Genomic DNA, 20,856 nt, shown 5'->3' with positions numbered 1-20,856 from the left:
CATCCTAATTCTTAATTGCACTATTCATCTCACTTTCTGTTATGCAGGAAATCCATAGCACTGAATCATGCACTCCCACAGTCATGCTTCTATATTGCTTGCAGTGCAGTTAAGTAGTGGCAGTGGTCACTGCATAGGTGGGAACCATTTTTGACACTATATTTCAAGTCTGGCAGCTGACATTTGGCTGCTAGTTGGAAGGCCAGACTTTCTTACAATGGATTTTGTGAATAATATTAAATTCCTTAGTGATTATTCTTATATGGTGCACGAAATGTTAATCGTTGCAATTGGCAGATTTAATATCAGGAGCACCACAAAACTGAACCACTTTTAGAGCATCTGGTCAATCTCTTGCACTGTTTAGTGATCCATCTGAACCAAAGGCAGTCATAGGAATACCATAAAGTGGGGATCTAAGGTCAGCCTATGAATAGTATGATAAATCTTGAGAATAAAATGTCAACAAGCATGTGTGAAATTATTTGATTGGATACGTTTGGGTATCTTAAGACCCCCCACCCTAAATACAGTTTTTCCGGTTCATATAATGCTAACAATGGTGGAATCCAAATGCACAGTGTGGTACTAAGTTGATAATCTGGTGGGTCGCATCTAATTCTTCAGCTAGAGTGTACAGACGACTTCCTATCAGTGACTGGTACACTGCTGCACATAAGTTTGGAGAGGATTGGAATCAAGGTTCAAACTTTTCATCCTTCCTACGGATCCTACCAACATGGTAGGTGACTGACAAGCAAGAACATTAACTTAATGACATACTTAGTATCACTTAGACTTGGCACAGTGCTGCTTACTGATGAAAGTCCACACAGTTTCTGACTAGAGGTGGGCTGGCTGGCTAATCATGTTTGGGAACAATTCACTAACCACACTTTGGAACAATTTACACTCAAAATACATCTTGACTTAACCCGAATAATCCAAGGTGACTGTAACAGAACTTCTGTAGCAACCTCTAGAGTAGTCACTGAGAGCCAGCTAAGGGTTTCCATTAGACTTCGTCATAGTAGAGAGAAATTGATAATCAAAAGAGCATTCAGATAAGGAGATTCCTTAAACTATTCTCTGGCGTCCTCAATAAAGTTTTTACAATTTTAAAATTGTGCAGATGAAGAAGGTATACATCATAATCACAACTACCTTTCTTTTTCCTTAGACGATCACAACATTTTCTGCTGATAAATGTGAACAACGGATGGAAGAGTTTAACAGAGCAAGTTTGAAAACATGCCTGAAAACCAGTTATCATAACATTAAACTTGTGTACAAGAAATACACCAAACCGGAAACTGAATAAAGTAACAATGATATTACCCAACCCGTTAATAATTTTTTGTAATTTCGTCAAACAATGGGAAATCCAGGTGGGAATGTAACAATATTATGAAAGGAAAGTTGCTCCTTACCATATAGCAGATCTGCGAATGTGGCTTCAGTTGCCAGAGACTACAGTTGTGTGTGTGTGATTTGTGTTTGCATAAGTGGGTGTGTTTCTCATCTATTTTCGACAAAAGCTGTGCTGGCCGAAAGCTTACTTGTGACAGTCTTTCTGTTGTGCCTACCTGCGACTCGGCATATGCACTACATGGTGAGTAGCACCTTTCCTTCCATAATATTTTTGTAACTTAGGGCAGACAGAGATCAAAATTGAATGTACAGTAAAAGAAATAAACAAAACCTCAGTTTGGAGCACTTCAACACAAAGCTTCCAACAGGTCTGAAACAGAAATTTGTAGTAAGTTTGCATTGTGATTTTAACTTCTGGCAGTGCCACTATAACTTTTAATGTGAAAACCATTCAAACACTGGTTTTGCTAAGTAAATAATCAAGAAATTATGTTGGCAATTGCAAGATAAGACACAAAATGAACAAATGAAGTAGAGAACCATTAAGACTATAATGAAAATTAAATGGCGGTAGGTAGGTGGATCAAGTAACCAGCTGAATGAATGGTAGATGAACCAAACACATTCCTTATTGGATGTTGAAAGATTGGAGAAGACCAAGACATGAATGAAATGAAAAGTGAATACATGTTGCATGTGAGCACAAACGAGCATTACCGATCCACATCTTTGAGAATTGAAATTCATGGAAAAGCGTAGAGCAGTGATCACTAAATTTATGAAGCTACTTCAGCTACCAAAAGAAAACTGGGACAGAAATAAGAACTTTAAAAAAAATCTTAAATTTGTTTATTGCCTACAACCTTACACTTCTAGTAAACTCTACTCTTGTCTTCAGTCCAGAGACTGTTTTGGTGCAGCTCTCCATGCTACTCTATCCTGTGCAAGCTTCATCTCCCAGTACCTACTGCAACCTACATCCTTCTGAATATGCTCGGTGTGTTCATCCCTTGGTCTCCCTCTATGATTTTCACCCTCCACCATGCCCTCCAATACTAAATTGGTGATACCTTGATGCCTCAGAACATGTCCTACCAATCGATCCCTTCTTCTTGTGAAGTTGTGCCACAAATTTCGAAAGCTTATATTCTCTTCTTGTCTAAACTATTTATCATCCACATTTCACTTCCATACATGGCTACACTCCATACAAATACTTTCAGAAATGACTTCCCTACACCTAAATTTATACTTGATGTTAACAAATTTCTCTTCTTCAGAGACGCTTTCCTTGCCACTGTCAGCCTACATTTTATATTCTCTCTACTTCGACCATCATCAGTTATTTTGCTCCCAAAATAGCAAAACTCATTTACTACTTTAAGTGTCTCATTTCCTAATTTAATTCCCTCAGCATCATCTGATTTAATTCGACTACATTCCATTATCCTCGTTTTGCTTTTGTTGATGTTCATCTTATATCCTCCTTTCAAGACACCGCCCATTCCGTTCAACTGCTCCTCCAGGTCCTTTGCTGTCTCTGACAGAATTACAGTGTTGTCGGCAAACCTCAGAGTTTTTATTTCTTTTCCATGGATTTTAATTCCTACTCCAAATTTTTATTTTTTTTCCTTTACTGCTTGTCCAATATATGGCTTGAGTAACATTGGGGATAGGCTACAACTCTGTCTTACTCCCTTCCCAACCACTGCTTCCCTTTCATGTCCCTCCGCTCTCATAACTGCAGTGGTATCTGTACAAATTGTAAATAGCCTTTCGCTCCCAGTATTTGACCCCTGCCACCATCAGAATTTGAAAGAGAGTATTCCAGTCAACATTGTCAAAAGCTTTCTCTAAGTCTACAAATGCTAGAAATGTAGGTTTGCCTTTCCTTAATCGTCTTGTAAGATAAGTCATAGGGTCAGAACTGCCTTGTGTGTTCGAACATTTCTACGGGATCCAAACTGATCTTCCCCGAGGTCGGCTTCTACCAGTTTCTCCATTTGTCTGTGAAGAATTTATGTTAGTATTTTGCAGCCATGACTTATTAAACTGATAGTTCACTAATTTTCATAACTATCAATGCCTGCTTCCTTTGGGATTGGAATTATTACATTCTCCTTGAAGTCTGAGAGTATTTCGCCTGTCATACATCTTGTTCACGGGATGGAAGAGTTTTGTCATGGCTGGCTCTCCCAAGGCTATCAGTAGTTCTAATGGAATGTTGTCTACTCCCAGGGCCTTGTTTCGACTTCAGTCTTTCGGAGCTCTACCAAATTCTTCACGCAGTATATCTCCCATTTCATCTTCATCTACGTCCTCTTCCATCTCCACAATATTGCCCTCAAGTACATCGCCCTTGTACCCTCTATATACCCTTCCACCTTTCTGCTTTCCCTTCTTTGCTTAGAACTGGGTTTCCATCTGAGCTCTTGATATTCATACAAGTGGTTCTCTTTTCTCCAAAGGTCTCTCTAATTTTCCTGTAGGCAGTATCTATCTTACCCCTAGCGATATGCATCTCTACATCCTTCCATTTGTCCTTAGCCATCCCTGCTTAGCCATTTTGCACTTCCTGTCGATCTAATTTTTGAGACATTTGTATTCCTTTTTGCCTGCTAAATTTTTTGCATTTTTATATTTCCTCCTTTCATCAATTAAATCCAATACTTCTTCTGTTACCCAAAGATTTCTACTAGCCCTTGTCTTTTTACCTACTTGATCCTCTGCTGCCTTCACTATTTCATCTCTCAAAACTACCCATTCTTCTTCTGCTGTATTTTTAAAAAGAATGGATACAATCAAAGTAGAAACTTTTCAATACAATGCTTTTGACAGCAATTTTCAAGATCCTTCATTAAGTAATACTTCGGAAAATAAATAAATAAAAATAAAAAATGCCGACATGTTAAGCTTTTGGACAACAGCCTTGTTCTGAAATAGAAAATGTACACATTCACATGAGCATAACTCATACACACATGACCATTGTCTCCAGGCTTGAAGACAGTGGCCGAGTGTATGTGTTGTGCTTGTGTGTGTTTTGTTTCTATTTCAAAAGAAGGATCTTGTCTGAAAGCTTAATATTTTAGCTGTCTTTTTCATTATGCCTGTCTGTGGCTCAGCACCTCTGCTATTTGGTGAGCAGCAATTTATCCTTTCTATGTCGATGTTATTGTGATGTATAGTGTAATTGAAATTTAACATAAGTTTTTTAGCACTAATGTGGAGGTCCTCGAATCTGTTATGGTTTAGTGTTAGTTTCCATACTTTTGTATCATGGAGATAACTTGTCTAAATAATTTTGCAATTCATTTTGATCTTGTAATGATTTTGTCAGACAGTTAACAACAGCGTCACATGAAAAGAAAGAAAAAAACAAAGAAAAAATAAATAAATAAATAAATCTGAAACAGTTCCTGAGATTGCCTCCTAAATAGTTTATATAGATTAAGTGTAGTAAGTGTAGCAGAAGGCCTATAACAGTTCTTGGCAAACCCTAGATATCATTTCAGTTTCACTAGATGACTTCCTGTCAGTTACTACAAACTGTGACCTTTCTGCCCAAAAACCATGAATCCAGTCACACAAATGAAACAGTCCTCCACAGGCATGTAATTCGGATAGACACCGCTTGTGTGGAAGTGTCAAAAACCTTCTGTAAATTTACAACCCTCTTCAGATAATTACTCATTACTTTCCATTACTTTCCAATAAAGATCCAGTTGTCTTTTGCAAGTACAGTATTTTCTGAATCCATCTGGTTATGTATCAACAAATAGTTTGCTTCAGCATATTTCATAGTGCTGGAACACAGCATGTTCCAAAATCTGACTACAAATTGATGTCCTAGATGTGGGTCTATAACTGGACAGATTAATTTTATTTGCTTTTTGTGTACTAGTGCAACCCATTCAAATATTCCAATATTTAGGTACAAATCATTCATAAAATGAGCAGTTGTGTAAAACTGCTAAAAATATAGCTATTTCATGAGCATACTACAAAAGAAACAAGTGGTATACAACTGGGCAGAATAGTTGCCTTTATTAAGTGGCATAGCTTTTTTCACTACACCAAGGGTACCTAGTTCCAAATTAATCATGCTGGCAACGGTTCCTGATTTGAATTCTGGAATATTGACTACATCTTCTTTGGTGAAGGAATTTCAGAAAAAAGTCTTTAATAACTCCACTTCACTGGCACCGTTATCGTAAGATATTGGTTATGTCTTGTTGCTCAGATCTTTGGAATTTCTATCACATTTTGAGACAGGTTCATTGTAGAAACTATTAAAAGTGTCCCACACTGAAGTCCACACTAGTGTCAAGCATCTGTAAATCGTTGAAAATTTGGAGATTTTGCATTCTTTTAAACCTGGCAAGTTTATTTCATAACTTGTACCACAGTACCCTGACTTATTGTGTTGTACCATGGCAGATTTGATCTTCCTTTATTAATTTACTTGCTATAATGCTCTCCATTGCTGTTTATACCAGATCTGAGTCCTGGACTGGCAGATGTTTAATTTACCACTGATTTTCAGAACAGAATTCACTCTCCTGAAGAGCTAATGCATCATTCTACAAGCAAATGCTGTTTCATTTTTATACAAGTTCCCTTACATACACAATTTCTGTTTTATAAAGTGTATTTAACATAACTGGTAAATTAAATCATTATTAAAGCATTTCTAGTACACACAAAATCAATGTGGTGCTCTCTCTCTCTCTCTCTCTGACACAGTATTTGTCTTCGCCTAACAACTGCTCCCAATGTCATAGGTTCCTTGCTGAAATTATTCAGCTATTCAATGGTAAAGTATAGTTACTAATCTATTCTCAGAAGTATTATGTTTATGACAGCAATTGGGATGCCTGCAGTGCCTAGACTGCCTTATGTTCACAGTCACTGGCAAACTGTGTCTTGCGTTGTGTTGTGTGTGTGGGAGGGGCACTTACGATCTTCAAATATGAGATTATTTTTTTGAGATTCTTATATATCTATTTTCATGACAATGTATGTTAGTAGCAGCATTACTCCCATTTGCAGTGTAGTATGCAGACATATTTTAAATAATGACATTCTCTTTCTCAATCACATCTTCTTCAATAGTATAGTTTCATATGGTTTCCTTATTTTTATAGATTATACAGCATATGTCAAACTTCTTGGGTCAAACTGAAACAGATGATGGTGGATACACAACCAGTTATATTGAGATAGAGAACTAATGGTAAGAAATGCTTATTTATTGTGTTATGGACATACAGAGCATACACAGTATAACAAGAATGTAACTAATAGTACTTGTTCAGAGCAATGACTGCTAGTCTCAATGCATGTATTGTAGTGGTGAATGCTCTTCTGCCATACTCTTGTTAAGATCCCACATGTCTATTATCCACTGGAACAGGCAGCGGGTGATAAACAGTGCATATACCTGGTCACCAAAAATAGACTTACTGTACACAACTTCTAGAATTAGAGACACCAGGGATCTTTTTACAGAGTACGGCAGAAATGCAGGCACCACTGCCATGCATGCACTAAGACTGGTTGTCAGCACTTTGAACACTTACTATGAGCTCTGCTGCTGTTATGCACTGCATGTTCACAACACAATAAACATGCATTTCTGACCAGCAATATCCTAACTCAATACAATCAGTTGTGGGGCACTCCAATTTGACCCTAAAGGCTTGAAACACCTTGTACAGCCTAAAGACTATAGTCTAAATGTTTCAACTCATCATCACCAATATCTGAATAGCCATGGTTCGATACAACAGCTGAACATAATTTTATTATACAGTTTTGAGTATAATGTAAGTGACATGTTATTACAATTTGTATCGATAGTATGGTGGTTGTGAATTAACCTAACCTCTGTTGCTGTGGCAGTAAATGTCTGCAGCTATGGAAAAACCTTCGCTAATCGACACAAATGATTAAACGAACTAATCTTATAAATTCCGTGAACATAATCTTGCATAAATAACTGTATTTCTTACACGTAAATACAGTTAACTTTAAGAATAATTTTCATTTTCCTTCATAAAAAATTCTGTAACTCAAAGTATTTAAGCCTTAAAGCTACCTTTGAATTACATAATGCAACCATCAAGAGTATTCTCATTTACAAATAATTTTATCAAAAATTGTTCCGATTTAAATTTCCTCGAAAAAAGCTTTAAACCTGAACAGCTTGATTGTCATAATGGACAAATGTGCAGATTGCCACAGAATTATCAGGAATGGCAATCAGTTTGAGAACTTCCCATGTAATTTTCATGTGGGTTGTTGTAATACGATCTACATGAGGAATGATGTTGGCCATTTATGGAGTTGCAATGATTCTCACTGCTGCTATGCAACAATTTATCTAGCTGATTTGGCAGTAGCAAAAGAAGACAACAGTTTTGCAAGCTGCAGTAGTTAATGTTAGGGCTACACCAGAAGACTGGATTACAGTAAAGCCTTGCAAATCAGTGAAAAGATCCAGGGGATGTTGCAAGTCTGATTGTTTCAGTCTAGCTGTGTCCAATAGATTCATGCTTTGGAAACTGAGGACAAAAGCATTCCAAGAAGTTCAGAAACAATGTGAGTATTGCTGTAAGCATGGGAGGGCAATATTAAATAGTGCAGAATTCTTTGAGAAGTGATTACAGAGAACAAGTACAGATATCATGTAACTAGTATTTTTTAGCCAAGTGCAGGGCTCATAGATGTTACCTGTGATTTAGACTTTTTGGGGAAGGATCCTGGAAAAGAAGATTGTGTAATACTTGTAGGGTGATGCAAGCAACAGCTTGGACCATTGCCATAATAAAATTGAGGATTATAGGAAAATTGTTAAGATTGTTCATCATGAAGACCATGTAACTCTTTGAGCGATATAGTAAGTGCTGCATAAAATGTTCTCAAGGTGTTAATGCGGAACTCACAAAATTGCTCAGGAGAGAAGGATGTCCACACTTGGATGGGATTGATGGACTGTCCCTCATTCAGTGCTATCATACACAAAATAGATCACATGTGAAGACTTAAAATAAGAAGCTACTTGTACATCTAAATGCCAGAAGCATCCAGTCTGACCACAGCGACATCCATCCAATTCCAGTGATTTCCAGCATGCCTCCTGAGGTAAATTCATGCATTAGACAGAGTTGCACAATAAATGGAGTTAAGGTAGTCACACACATAAATGCACGCCTGACAAGCACACATGTAAAAGTGTGCTTGTATGAGCGGAATTGTTTATCAGAAATTGTTGAGCTCAGGTAACAATATGCAGGATTTGACAGCCAATTTCTTTGCTTGTGAAAATAAATAAATAAATAAAAACATGATATGTGGAGTAAAGAGAGGTTAAAAACCAACTAAAAGAATACTCTCATATTGACCACCCACAGTAGGAACATGCCTCACAGTACTGCGTTTTTTCCCCCATGTAACATTTTATTACTTGACTCGTTCCACATTACAATACAACCTTGGTGCATAATGCAATTAAAAAAAAATAATAATAAAAAAAAAAACTCGCTAGTTTGAATACAAGCACTCAATCATACACATGCTTGCACAAGTATGCAACTGTGATGCTTGCGTAAATTCATCTTACACATGGGCAAGCAAGCTTACATGTGTGCTCTTGTCAAGCATGCTGTTACAAGTGCGTGTGGCTGCCTTAACAATTTAAGTAGTTACTAGTAAAACAGAATACTGCAGCAGGGTCAAAGCCATCAATATTAAAGAAAATGTATTTTGGGTCCTCCATTAAACAATAGAAGCCCCGTAAATAAAAAGGCTGAACTTCATATTTTGTACAGAAGGATGAAAGGATAGATGCAAATTGTGTGCAGGCCCTTCACGTTCATGAATACTATGTTGAACTGCTTTGTGAATGCTGTGCCACAATAGTGGATCAGGAAAACAGGAAAAACACACACACACACTTTTAATGTTGATGGTTTACAGGTCTCCAGCAGGAACAGTCTTAAGCATCATCAAACAGATATTTTTTAATAAGGTTATCCAGATTTAAATGGAGGATCACTGATTTCAGAGTCTGCAGTGTTGTTTTTCTGCCTGACAGTACTGACCATGGGCACATAGTACTGTTGGTGCCCACCTCTTGATAGTTTTCCATTGTAAAATTCTCTATGGGGACTGAAGGGTGAAGTGGAACACCTACTGATAACTTGTTTCTATATACAAAAATCTGCAGTGATTTAGCAGTAAACCCAATACTCAATGGTTTATCTGACAAAAATGGTCAACTGTTTACCATAAAATATACTGACCACCTAGGTACAGATCATAGAACTAAAAGTATCATGGAATCATTTCTCAAACTCATTCCTACAGCATTTTGGGTGTCCTTTACCTCTAAAAGAAGTAAGCGCAAAATCAAACAGAGAAGGATAGGGATGAGTAACTCCTGGAATCTAAGTATCTTGTGCTAGGACATGAGTAGTCTACATAATCCCATGGAAAGGCTGTAATCAATGGTAGAAACTCTACTACCACCAGAATAACAAAATCCTCCGTCAATCATAAAAGCAGCAAAACGCAAGTACTTTGCTGGAAAAAAAAGTCTAAGGATAACACTAAAACTATTAGTAATATTAATAAACAGAAACCAAATTTGCAATCAAAGAGACCGCCCGTAAAAATAACTTCGGCTGAAATGTTAACAGATGAAACTCACAGGCCATCAGATTCAATGATTACTTCCTCACAGTGTGAAGAAATGTTGCAGCCACAAAAAATAACCTAACAGAGATAACCTACATTAAATTCATTTGAGCAGATACTGCATGCACCAGCAACAATCATGTGACCATATGCTGCTTATGCCAGTTCTTAAGCATAACTTTAAAATGTAGGGCTGACTTCATATAGTTTTACCCTTAAACTATCTTCGCAATTGACCGCCTCTGTAGCTGAGAGGTCAGTGTCATCATCTGCCATGTGGGTGACCCAGGTTCAATTCCTGGTACTGCCAGGGATTTTTCCTTGGTGAGAGGACTGTTATGGAGTGCTCTCAGCCTTCTGATGCCAACTGAGGAGCTACTCGACTGATCATAAGCAGTTCCACAGCCAAGAAACCCAAAAATGACCAGGAGAGTGGTGTGCTGATCACATGCCCCTCCATACCGCATCCAATGATGAGGCATTCAGTTGGGGAGGTTTACCTTACTTATAACTGTAATCAAGCAGTGACACATGGCATATTTTCTGGCGGACTTAAATACACTGTAGCAACACTTATCTGGAATACTGGAGATATAAAAATCATCCCTAATAATAGAGCTAACTATCCTTCCCGTCTCTTCAGAAGTGTTTGAGAAATTGCTTATGATAAAATACTGGCTCATTGAACAGAGCAGAGCATAATTAACTGCATCTCTGTTTGCCTTTTATACAGAATTCTGCACACAGAAAGCAATATAATACATCACAAATGATGCCCTGGCAGAGCTAAACAAGAAAAAAGTATCTTGCTGATATATTTTGTGGCCTCTTCAAAGCCTTTCATCAGGTGAATCACAACATTCTACTTGGAAAACTAAAGTGTTACAGCACTGATGGGTCCTTCTTGCACCAATAGTATTTCCTTCAAAATAGGAAGCACTGAGTCTCACTGAAAACTGTATCACAGGCTCAAAATTTATCTTAGAATGGGGAACAAAGAGATGGAATGCCACAAGGATTGGTACTTAGCCCTCTCTTACTCTTAACCTACATAAGTAGCCTTCTTGTTCTTTATCTACATAAATAATCTTCTCATGACTTTAAAGTGCAGTTTGCAAACTGTTAATGTTGGTGATTATGAAGCACGGGCCCAAACTCAATCTTAGCAGACACAGATCACGTTTTAGCTGAAGACACTTAAAAAGCTTACAGTTGAAGCCTTAATCTCATGAAGATTAATAATATGCAATTAAAAAAAAAGCAATAATTGCAATATCACCATAAGTAAACATTAATAGTCTTACACTAAATGACACACACTGTGTAAAATTCTAAGGAGTCTAACTGGAATCACCACAAGGATAAATTTATTTTTATTGACATAACATTGAATTACTACTATGATGTATCTTTGTCACATTTTTGTACAAAAATTGCAATCTTGTACCTGATAGTATGCAGATTCACAAATATAACTGTTAGTGCTGTACTGGAGATGTTGGTAGCTTCCTTTTGGCATGATTTGTCATGTTGTGTCCAATGTGATCTTCAACATAGCAAGTTGAAAGTCAGATCAAGCTCATGAAAGCTAGAACTATGTTCATTAACAGATTCTCAAGCTATTTACACCGAGCTCAAAACATTGTTTGCTGACCAAAGGAAACATTGTTTCTGGCCTGCTACTGCTGAATGCTGTATAGTTCTGTTTTTATTCATGTTCTGACTTGATGCCTAACCTGCCTTCAGAAATGAAATGGGTGAAATTGCAACAATGCCAAATACATATAGATGGCAAAGATGTCCTTTACGTATGTGTGTCAGTGGTGGTTAGGGTAACTAAATATTTTACTTGTGAGTGGCCAGCACTTTAAATGAGTTGTCAAAACCTACTGCCAGTTGCTTTAAGTTTATGACTGCACATCAGCAAAGCAACAAATAAGGTGATGATAGTCTTCCACTTTAGAATTACAGACAAGACCTTTAGCAGTCTTCTCACAAAACCTGCCGCAAATATTTCAAAACCAGTCTGTGAGACAGGATCATAAAATGCTGCTCAGTCACCTACAGAAGGCTGTGACAGAGACTTCACATATAAAATAACCCTAGTAACATTTACAGAGTTACCTTTACAATTCTCCATCTTACCCTTACCATTCTCCACCTGTGAATGGAATGAATGTTTTATATGTGACAGGCTACACTGTAGACTCTGCTGTATACCCCATGTTGATTTAAGAGTACAGGCACATATTAAAAATCACCACGGATTTCAGCTATAAACTTCATAAAAATCTCACAACTTGTTTTTTCGTAGAGCCACGCCATCAATTATTGCTGTAATATCAGCACGACAGCAAAGTCACGACAATTACAGATATTTTTTAAGAACAGCGCAGATTGAAGACTCTTTTTCCAAAATTATGTATGTTAATTTATAACTGTAACACACACACACACACACACACACACACACACACACACACACACGGTATTATTTTTATGAATGATACTGTTGTCTTTGTTGGCAACAAAATATAAGGGGGATACATGTACTGAGGCCATTGCCATGATATCAAACTGTTTAAAGTGCCATCTACAAAAGGGTCAAGACTTATTACCCTTATGTGCTTCTGTGAAATGAACACTTTCTTCCACAGTGAACAGCTGCCCCAGCAAATAATGCCATGTTAACTTTTAGACAGTTTCTATCTCCCAAGTTAACTATTGCCTGTGAGGCAGAAGTTGTAGAGTTTATATGACCAAGATCTGTAATATGTGACTTCCATTTCAGCAGTTATTTTCTCACAAGTTATTTCTGGTGAGTCAGGCCTTCTGCAGAACAAAATTGCAGTATTCGTTTCAATGGAAGTCCATTTGCAGAGAACCAGTGAATAATTTTCAAGATTGTTTTTGTTTCAGAGTGTGTAATAAAGATTATAAATGGCCAGTAATATTGTCTGCAATGAACAAAACGCATCACTTCTGTGACTCATAAAGCCGAAATTGAGTGCTTCGTTAGTAAATTCACACCACCAACACCCTGACTTAACGCACTACTTTGTAACACATGCTCAGTGAGGGGAATCACCCACTGACATTATTTTATTTCACATTATGCCCTCTTCCTGAAATTCTTGTACAACAACTGACATGTTGTGAATATAGATTTATTATTCTTATTTGCAAATAAGACTATCAGGACCGCATAAATACTTAAGAGGTGGGCATTTGACTTTCTTTGTGTCCATGTTTTTTTCATTCTCTTCCTGCAGTGTTTATTTATCTCTTCAGACTGAAGTCTTCCTCTTTGGTTTTTCCTTTTGGACCTGAAGGCTACACGGTGTTGAACTTCTGGAGTAATTCCTACGTATTTCAGATTAGTTTTTGTCTTGCCAACCTATTTCATCGTGTCCATTTTGATTTTACTCTTGTTGATAGGGGAGGAGGGATGGGAAACTTCCCGAGTCGGTATTGTTCGTCTACAAGTTTTAGGCTTATAATTTTTCTTCCCTTTCTCTATGTTTTCAATATTTCTTGTAGATATTTTGGATTTTAAGTCAAGATTCAGTTTCCATCCTTTGGCATCTAATTTTGTTTGCTTCTGTATCGATGTAGTTTTCCTGAATGGTTTCACTTGCATATTTAAATTGTGGAACTAGCTATTTGATTTCGGGCTGATGCAATGTCATGAGTTACTATTGTTAAACCATCTGTGAATGCTACACAGCGTACACGTAACTTGCTTCTACCTAAAGTGATTGGTTGGTCAGTTTTATGGGCTGATTTCAATTTGCACCGTATTTGTGTCACTTTCTCAAGGACATAAGTGAAAAGTAATGGAGACAGTTCATCTTGTCTAACTACTACTTTGATTTCGAAAGGATTTGGGAGTTTCTCCGAGCACTTGCCACTGGTTTCATCTGGTCAGTGTCCGTTTTATGACTGCAAGTGTTTTCACATGTAGATCTTGTTCTTTCAATACTTGGGAGCATGATTTGCTGGGAACTGAGTCATAGGCTTAATTTTGAAAACAATAAATGTGCAAACTACATTTTTTCTACAAATTCTCTAATGTCTTAGGATTAGCTTTAGGTTTACAGTTTGCTTTGTGTTATGGTTTATGAATATTACACACACCAAAATATTCAAAAGCAATTACTATATTATGTAAAACAGGTTTTCTGAATTTAGTCCAGGACTTTTGTTATCCACACACAAACCCATACTAAATGTGAAGTCAGTGCTGGTAATAATGGATTTGGCTCACATGTCTTCATACCTGCATTTATTAAATGTGGTACAAACAACAGCAATAAAAAACTTAAGATTTCAGGTTATGCTGCAGATTGGTCTGCTGCACAAAAAACACCTCTTCTTCACACGAAAGGGTGTAAGTAGAGAGAGAGAGAGAGAGAGAGAGAGAGAGAGAGAGAGAGAGAGAGAGAGAGAGAGAGTACATGATTCTCTCACAGGAAACAGATCTAAGATAAAATGGTACAACCCCATTTTTAATGCTTTAGCTAGGAAGGTTTGTTTTGAATTTGGAGTAAATATGCACAAATATAAATACTCTCCAAACACATCAAAGAAAAATGAAACACTATTTCATATTCACATATAACTGCAAAAAGATATGGAGAATGCAGATGGGGAGCTATCGCAATTAAGGCCTCACGTGTTTCTTGTTTATTATTGCTCAAGGCAAATTTTAGTTGTATTCTCATAATTTCACTTTTAGCACACAGTAAATGATTTATTGATGACAAAGATATGGATTTCGTAATGTCTGTAGCAGGCTACATATTTATATTTTTGCTATGGCCAGTGCTCTTTCCACATTTTTCTCCTCCCATTACAGAATACAATGATACAGTACAAATATTTAACAAACGTGAAACATAATTCAGAAGTAATGTACTACATAAGTATTGTATATACAACAAAATTATAAATTAGGCTACTTGTACAAATAAGACTATGGGTTAATAATGAAAGGGGACAACTACAACACTCTTTAACATTATGAGATATGATCATAATGTAATGTTTTTACAAAGAGAGTGCATGACGTTTAACATCCTGTCATTCTAGTCAAATCAACATGCTACACATTAAGGGGGATGTTGGCTCAAATTTTCCACACAAAAAGAAGGGAGGACATTGTGAAGTGCATGAGGCACAGCAGCATATTTATAGGCCAGGTGTCATTTTTCAGAATGGACTGAAGTGAGGGCAAGCAGCATGATCATGGTTGCAAAGTCACCAATGAATGTTCATGGCATCTGCAGTGATAATGTTGAGAGACTTGAAGAAACTGCACAAAATTATTATTATTTTTTATTAATTTATTTATTTTAAGCCATATTCACAATACAGTCGTTAACACACTGACCTTATATTTGGGAAGATGGGATTTGTCTGTCTGGCCATCCTGATCTAGGTTTTCTGTGGTTTTCCTAAATCCTATCAGGCAAATGCCAGGATGGCTACTTCAGCAAGGCCACAGCCAACCATGTGCCCTATCCTCATAAAAACATACTGACATATTCTGTGTATATGCTTTTGTGAGATGTTTATCATTGTATTATATTGACAAAAAGGTTAAAATATCATTGCGAGATGATTCCATATATAAATGTTGCTGTAGTTTCTCCGTTATTCTATTAACTATATAACCTCGGTGTCAGATGAAAGGAAATGCAGTGTGTGTAGGAGCATTGGGAGCTTACAGGCACTCAACGCCAAGGTTATCAGCACCCTTACAAATATTAAAGGAAGCAAATGCATATAAAGTATCTAAAACTGTTGTCACAGAAGTACAATGCCATGGGAAATTTTAATACTACAGCATACTCAACATATGACCGTCGCCGGGGACCAACATATTTTCATGTTACTTAAACAAGTCTCTATCCATTCATTCTGAAGCTACTTCATACTGATTTGTATATACATGTCCTTTCAATAGAACATATGGTATCACTTCGTTTGAACAGTTTCCTATGGACTCCTTCACCTCGTTAATTCTTGCTTCAAGCATTTCAGTAGTTTGGTACCATTTAGATTACCTTTTCTTTGTTTTTTAAAAGGTAATTTAAGCTAAATCTTCTATAAAAATCAGGCTAATCCACACAATCTGGACAAGAAATTAAAGAAGCAGTGAACTCATAAGTTTATCTGGACCAGAAACGATCTACCGTTTATGCAGGAAAGTTGTGCGTGACACAAGACCAATGATTTTGTCTATCCACATTCTCAAACTATTGCCAGAAAAGCAGGTTTCTTAACATGTAGGAACAAAGTCCCTGCACTAACCATTGGTTGTAGACAGGACCTTCCTAATCTAAAATTAACTGCGCCGATAGCAAGTCACACAGTAGATATTCATATCAATTTATATGACAATTAGTTTCTGCGCCAATATAGTTCTGAAGGAGTTGTTGATAGTATTCTTTCGAACATGAATGCTATGAGTACAAAAATTAATTAACATTATAACACAATTCACGGATGGCTCTATGTGAATGTTAGTACTTCACACTAAATATTACAACGCAACAATAAACATAGCAGCATGTGTTTCTGCACCTTCTAACAAGGAAACCTTTTTACTCACACTTACACCAGTAACGTACAATATCATGTAAGGGTGTAAAGTGTGACGAATGCCTGCCATTTTCTAAAGGTTTAAATCATTAACTGATACACCAGAACAATGAACGAAATATATACCTACCTTCCACCACAACACCAACTTTGCTGGACGTTTCGACCTTAAAGATCAGCAAGTGCCACAGTAAGTAAATTCCCCAACACGTACCTCACAATGCCTTTCGTCATTCGGGACTTCCCCTTCAAGATTTGAGCTGCACATTTCGGCTTAGCAGTAATCTGTTAGTACTACCTGAAGTTTCCCTCCCCGTGTTAAAACGCTCATATATATGTAATTAATAAGCATTCCTATGAGTTTCTATTTTTTTCATACCGCGAAACATGTTAAATAAATATCTTACGTGCGCAGCACAAGAAAGTGTTGCCACCTTTCAGAAATTATTTATTTCTGAACTTTAATAGAGGATATGGCTTTGGAATCCAGGTTTGTGCACAACAATGTGTGCATTGATAATATCATAATAAAATAATGCTATTTTTTTTTTTTCACGACTGAAGTACAAAACGCATCACTCGTCACCACTCTCAATTTGGGGATTGCTCGGGTCATTGGGTAAATGAAACCATTTATATCAAAAGATATACTATTATCAAGTGCAGATCAGCTTCATAGTGTATGAAGAGAAAACTCAATAAATTATGCTCTTCGAGCTCCCACAACAGTTTTGGATTAAGGTCTTTCTGCCAACATTAGCAGATTATGTCGCAGTGAGAGCAAGCTGTGTTGTGAAACTAAAGCTTGAGGTTCAGGCATGTCATTAAATAGGAATATCGTATTCATGTAAAACAGATTACATAAATTATTCTCAGTGTTAAACGATATGAAGGTGTCAAACTTTGTTATACGCCCAATACGTAGCGTCGCTGTGGGGACATATTCCGACTTTTCTCACGCAGTGCTGGTACTACAGATTTGATTTGTTCTTCGTACCTTACATTTGCACGAGTAGAGGTGACTCGCGTCTTTACTGTAAGTCGCCTCCTCGAAGAGTTGTAATTAGCGCCCACTGTTGAATTACTGCATAACACAAATTCCATAACAGCGCAACGTGACATTCAGATAGCAACTACAGTGCACCCGGTTTTGTTATCTATAATTTGTAAAGTTGGCAGTAATCTGAAACAAAAGACTACTTGCGCGAAACTAGAGTGATCAAAAAATCGACAAATTTAATAGTCAGCTGGATGTCACGAAGTTACATATCGTATTGTCATTCGTTTATTAAATACAAATTAAGACTTGCATTCTACGCAGAACTTCTTTGCGGGCACAATTAAGAAAATTAAGTCTGAAGAAGTGGATTTTGTTACTTCAGCTTGTTCGCATCAAGCACACCAGTGTATCTTACTGATCGTCGTGCTAATAATTTGCTCAGCTGTTAGAAGTGTCTAGTTAATATCGTATCGTGAAAATTCTGTAACGACTTGCCTCACGCATTAAAATTCGTGTGCAAAATTGATGTTCTGTGATTTGGCTATTATATCCTCGCATCGCTAGTTCTTAAGTTTTGAGTCACACTAACTGAAATAAATGTACACTAATTATTGTATCAACATACAACCTGATTCTTCGGAAAGCGCCAAATCGTGAACGCAGAAATCTTTATTCACTAATAAGGAAAGTGAATATAATGTGCAGTAAACTGTAAAATTCAAAAGTTAGATTTCATTTTAGAATCCCGAGAGAATTTTCTCTCGCAAGTGTAATACTGTATCAGAATACAGGCCTACTCTGCTAGTACTGTTATTTAATTGTATTCATTAAACATAATAAAATCATTCAGAAGAACTGTAATTCACATTGCTTGACTATGAACTATGGATATAATTGTCAAGAGTGCAAACTGAGGTTCCATATTGTAATACAAAGTTCTGTGCATTCCTGTCTGGCATGAGCTTAGGAAGTCAGTCAGAATACTAGAAATTAAAAACATACAAACTTTATTTGCCACTTCTACCAGAGATTATCTAGATTCTATGAGGGCTTGTTCCTGTGTAACAGAACAGAAGTGTAGGTGTTGGAGGCTAACATTACAACATGCACCGGGACAGAGAGAGCGTTGAGGCCCTGCTGGCAGAGACAGAACAATGGCCATAGGAGACATGGCCAACACGCTGGCAATCTTAAGAAACTCCATGGATGTACTAGATTTTCCCAAAGTTTAATTTATAAGTGAGTTTTCAACAAAGTCAAAAGATTGATTTGCATGTGAAAAATTCTTAATATCTCTCCAAATCAAGTAAGTACACATACACCTGTGTTTTGATTGCCTTATTACTGTTTCGCAATGCGAGTACGATATTGCTGATGACCACATGATGCATTCCTGTGAATATGCAATACTGTTGTAAGTCTGTAAAATGAATTTTCTTATAGTAGATGATCTGTTATAAATTTTGTGGTTGGTTTTTTGTTTAAAGATCAATGTGAAAGAAAAAATTTTAACAGTGTTGCATTTTTGTGAGTAATTTTAATGCTCACAGCTCTAAAGGTTCCATGACATTGCATAGAACACTTAAGGAAAGCATGTTTAACCTTCTGGTTATGTTTGATGGCTCTTTGTGATCTAGTACCAAGCACAAACTACATTAAAACGTATTTTGTCAAGAAATATTATTAGCGGCCACTGCATCTGAATAACTTGTCTTTATATCACACTATCAAGAGAGTCGAGTTTCTGGTTGAAGGTAACAAGATATAGGTTTACAGGAATATAGACTTCAGATAGAGTAGGCTGTATACTACAAGTTGTGCTGGAGTGTTGTCCAAGTTTGGTTCCGATCCTAAACTGTGGCTCCGGCAGGGAGAAATAAACACCCATAATACCATTTTGATGTAATTCTCACACCCAGAATGATTCAACTGGCAATTATTTTGCACCACATAATTCTTATTCGTCAAACATTGACAGTAGCCAAGAACACTACATCCATCGGAATTGTTCTTCAGTTTCCTGAAGGAGTCCACCTTTTTATGGTTGCAAACATGAATTACTTGCCTTGTACATTATTCTGATTTTAATTATTTGGAAAATGTATGACTGACTCGTCAAGTAATACAGCACTTAGTTTTTTTCCTGTCTCTTAATCATTTTCATTTTTCCCTGCCCAAAGAGATTTCTTCAACCAAACACTAAAAAATGAAAGTATTTCTTCTTCTATTTGTGTTGAGCTACCTGTTCCACAGAGAATGAAGCTATTGTACTTTTGAAATATCTTGAGCCTTATTTTACTTAGTAGTGAGAGATTCCAAGATGTGGTATGTTTTGGTGCATTCATGATTTGCTATTTAACTTCCATCTCCACTATTTGTTTTGTCAGTTAAATGAGCTGTCTAAGAACTGGAAATTCATTACTCATGGCAAGAACAATTCCAAATGTTCTCATAACACACTGAGCATATACTTTCCATCAATAGACATTTTAACAAGTTTCATGTGCTGGCCATTTTTGCAAAAGCTGTATATAAATTACATTAGTTCAAAAGAAAAATTCTTTTTGCATGTTGCACATTAAGTTCTTCCTTTATGTTGGGTACCCAGAGTTTTGCCTTAGTTACAAAGTGTCTTCGCTGGGCGTCCAGAAATACTACACAATTTTTTCGTTTGCACATGTAGGTTATAGATTTAAAATGGTACATTGAGGATTTCATAATATAATCAATTAGATGTGGACCTACGTATTTTTCTATTTTATTATGAAAATCTCAATGAACTGTTTTAAACCTATACACCCCCCCCCCCCCCCCCCCCCCCCCCCCCCGCCCTGTCCTGTCCAAAACAATGGACCTTGCCTTTGGTGGGCAGGCTTGTGTGTCTCGGTGATACAGATAGCCATACCATTGATGCAACCAATGGAGGGGTACATTTTGAGAGGTCAGAGAAACATGGTTCCTGAGGACTTTTGTAAATAGACTTATGTTGTGTGCAATTTTATAAACTCCATATCAGCGAATCTGTGTGCAGATTTTGCTAGTGGAACAAAACTGTAAATATCTACACTGGGTAAGCAAGGGTGATCATGGCAGTAACTGCTCTGTTGTACAGGTAATGAGTCAAACTAGAACTTGGTTATGGTATTAGTGATACAAGGAGCTCAAACTTGGCATACTCA

At 36.9% G+C, this 20,856-nt stretch overlaps 1 protein-coding gene across 4 annotated transcripts in view; it reads right to left on the bottom strand.

Moving 5' to 3' along the window:
- Window positions 1-17,830, bottom strand: part of LOC126100257 (GATA zinc finger domain-containing protein 14-like) — a 160,608-nt gene extending 142,778 nt beyond the window's left edge. For 2 of the 4 annotated variants that reach the window (XM_049910845.1, XM_049910846.1), the window contains exon 1: window positions 16,808-17,088. The gene's annotated coding sequence lies outside the window, so the exon portion shown is untranslated. Of the gene's footprint in view, window positions 1-16,807; window positions 17,089-17,674 lie in introns of those variants that run through there. The other 2 variants (XM_049910844.1, XM_049910843.1) reach the window with 2 other exon arrangements.
- Window positions 17,831-20,856: the final 3,026 nt, after the last annotated feature.

This window comes from Schistocerca cancellata, chromosome 9 (assembly GCF_023864275.1).
Source record: "Schistocerca cancellata isolate TAMUIC-IGC-003103 chromosome 9, iqSchCanc2.1, whole genome shotgun sequence".
NCBI classification, from domain to species: domain Eukaryota; kingdom Metazoa; phylum Arthropoda; class Insecta; order Orthoptera; family Acrididae; genus Schistocerca; species Schistocerca cancellata.
The sequence above is the reverse complement of the archived record's forward strand: the minus strand, read 5'-3'. Positions and strand labels throughout refer to the sequence as shown.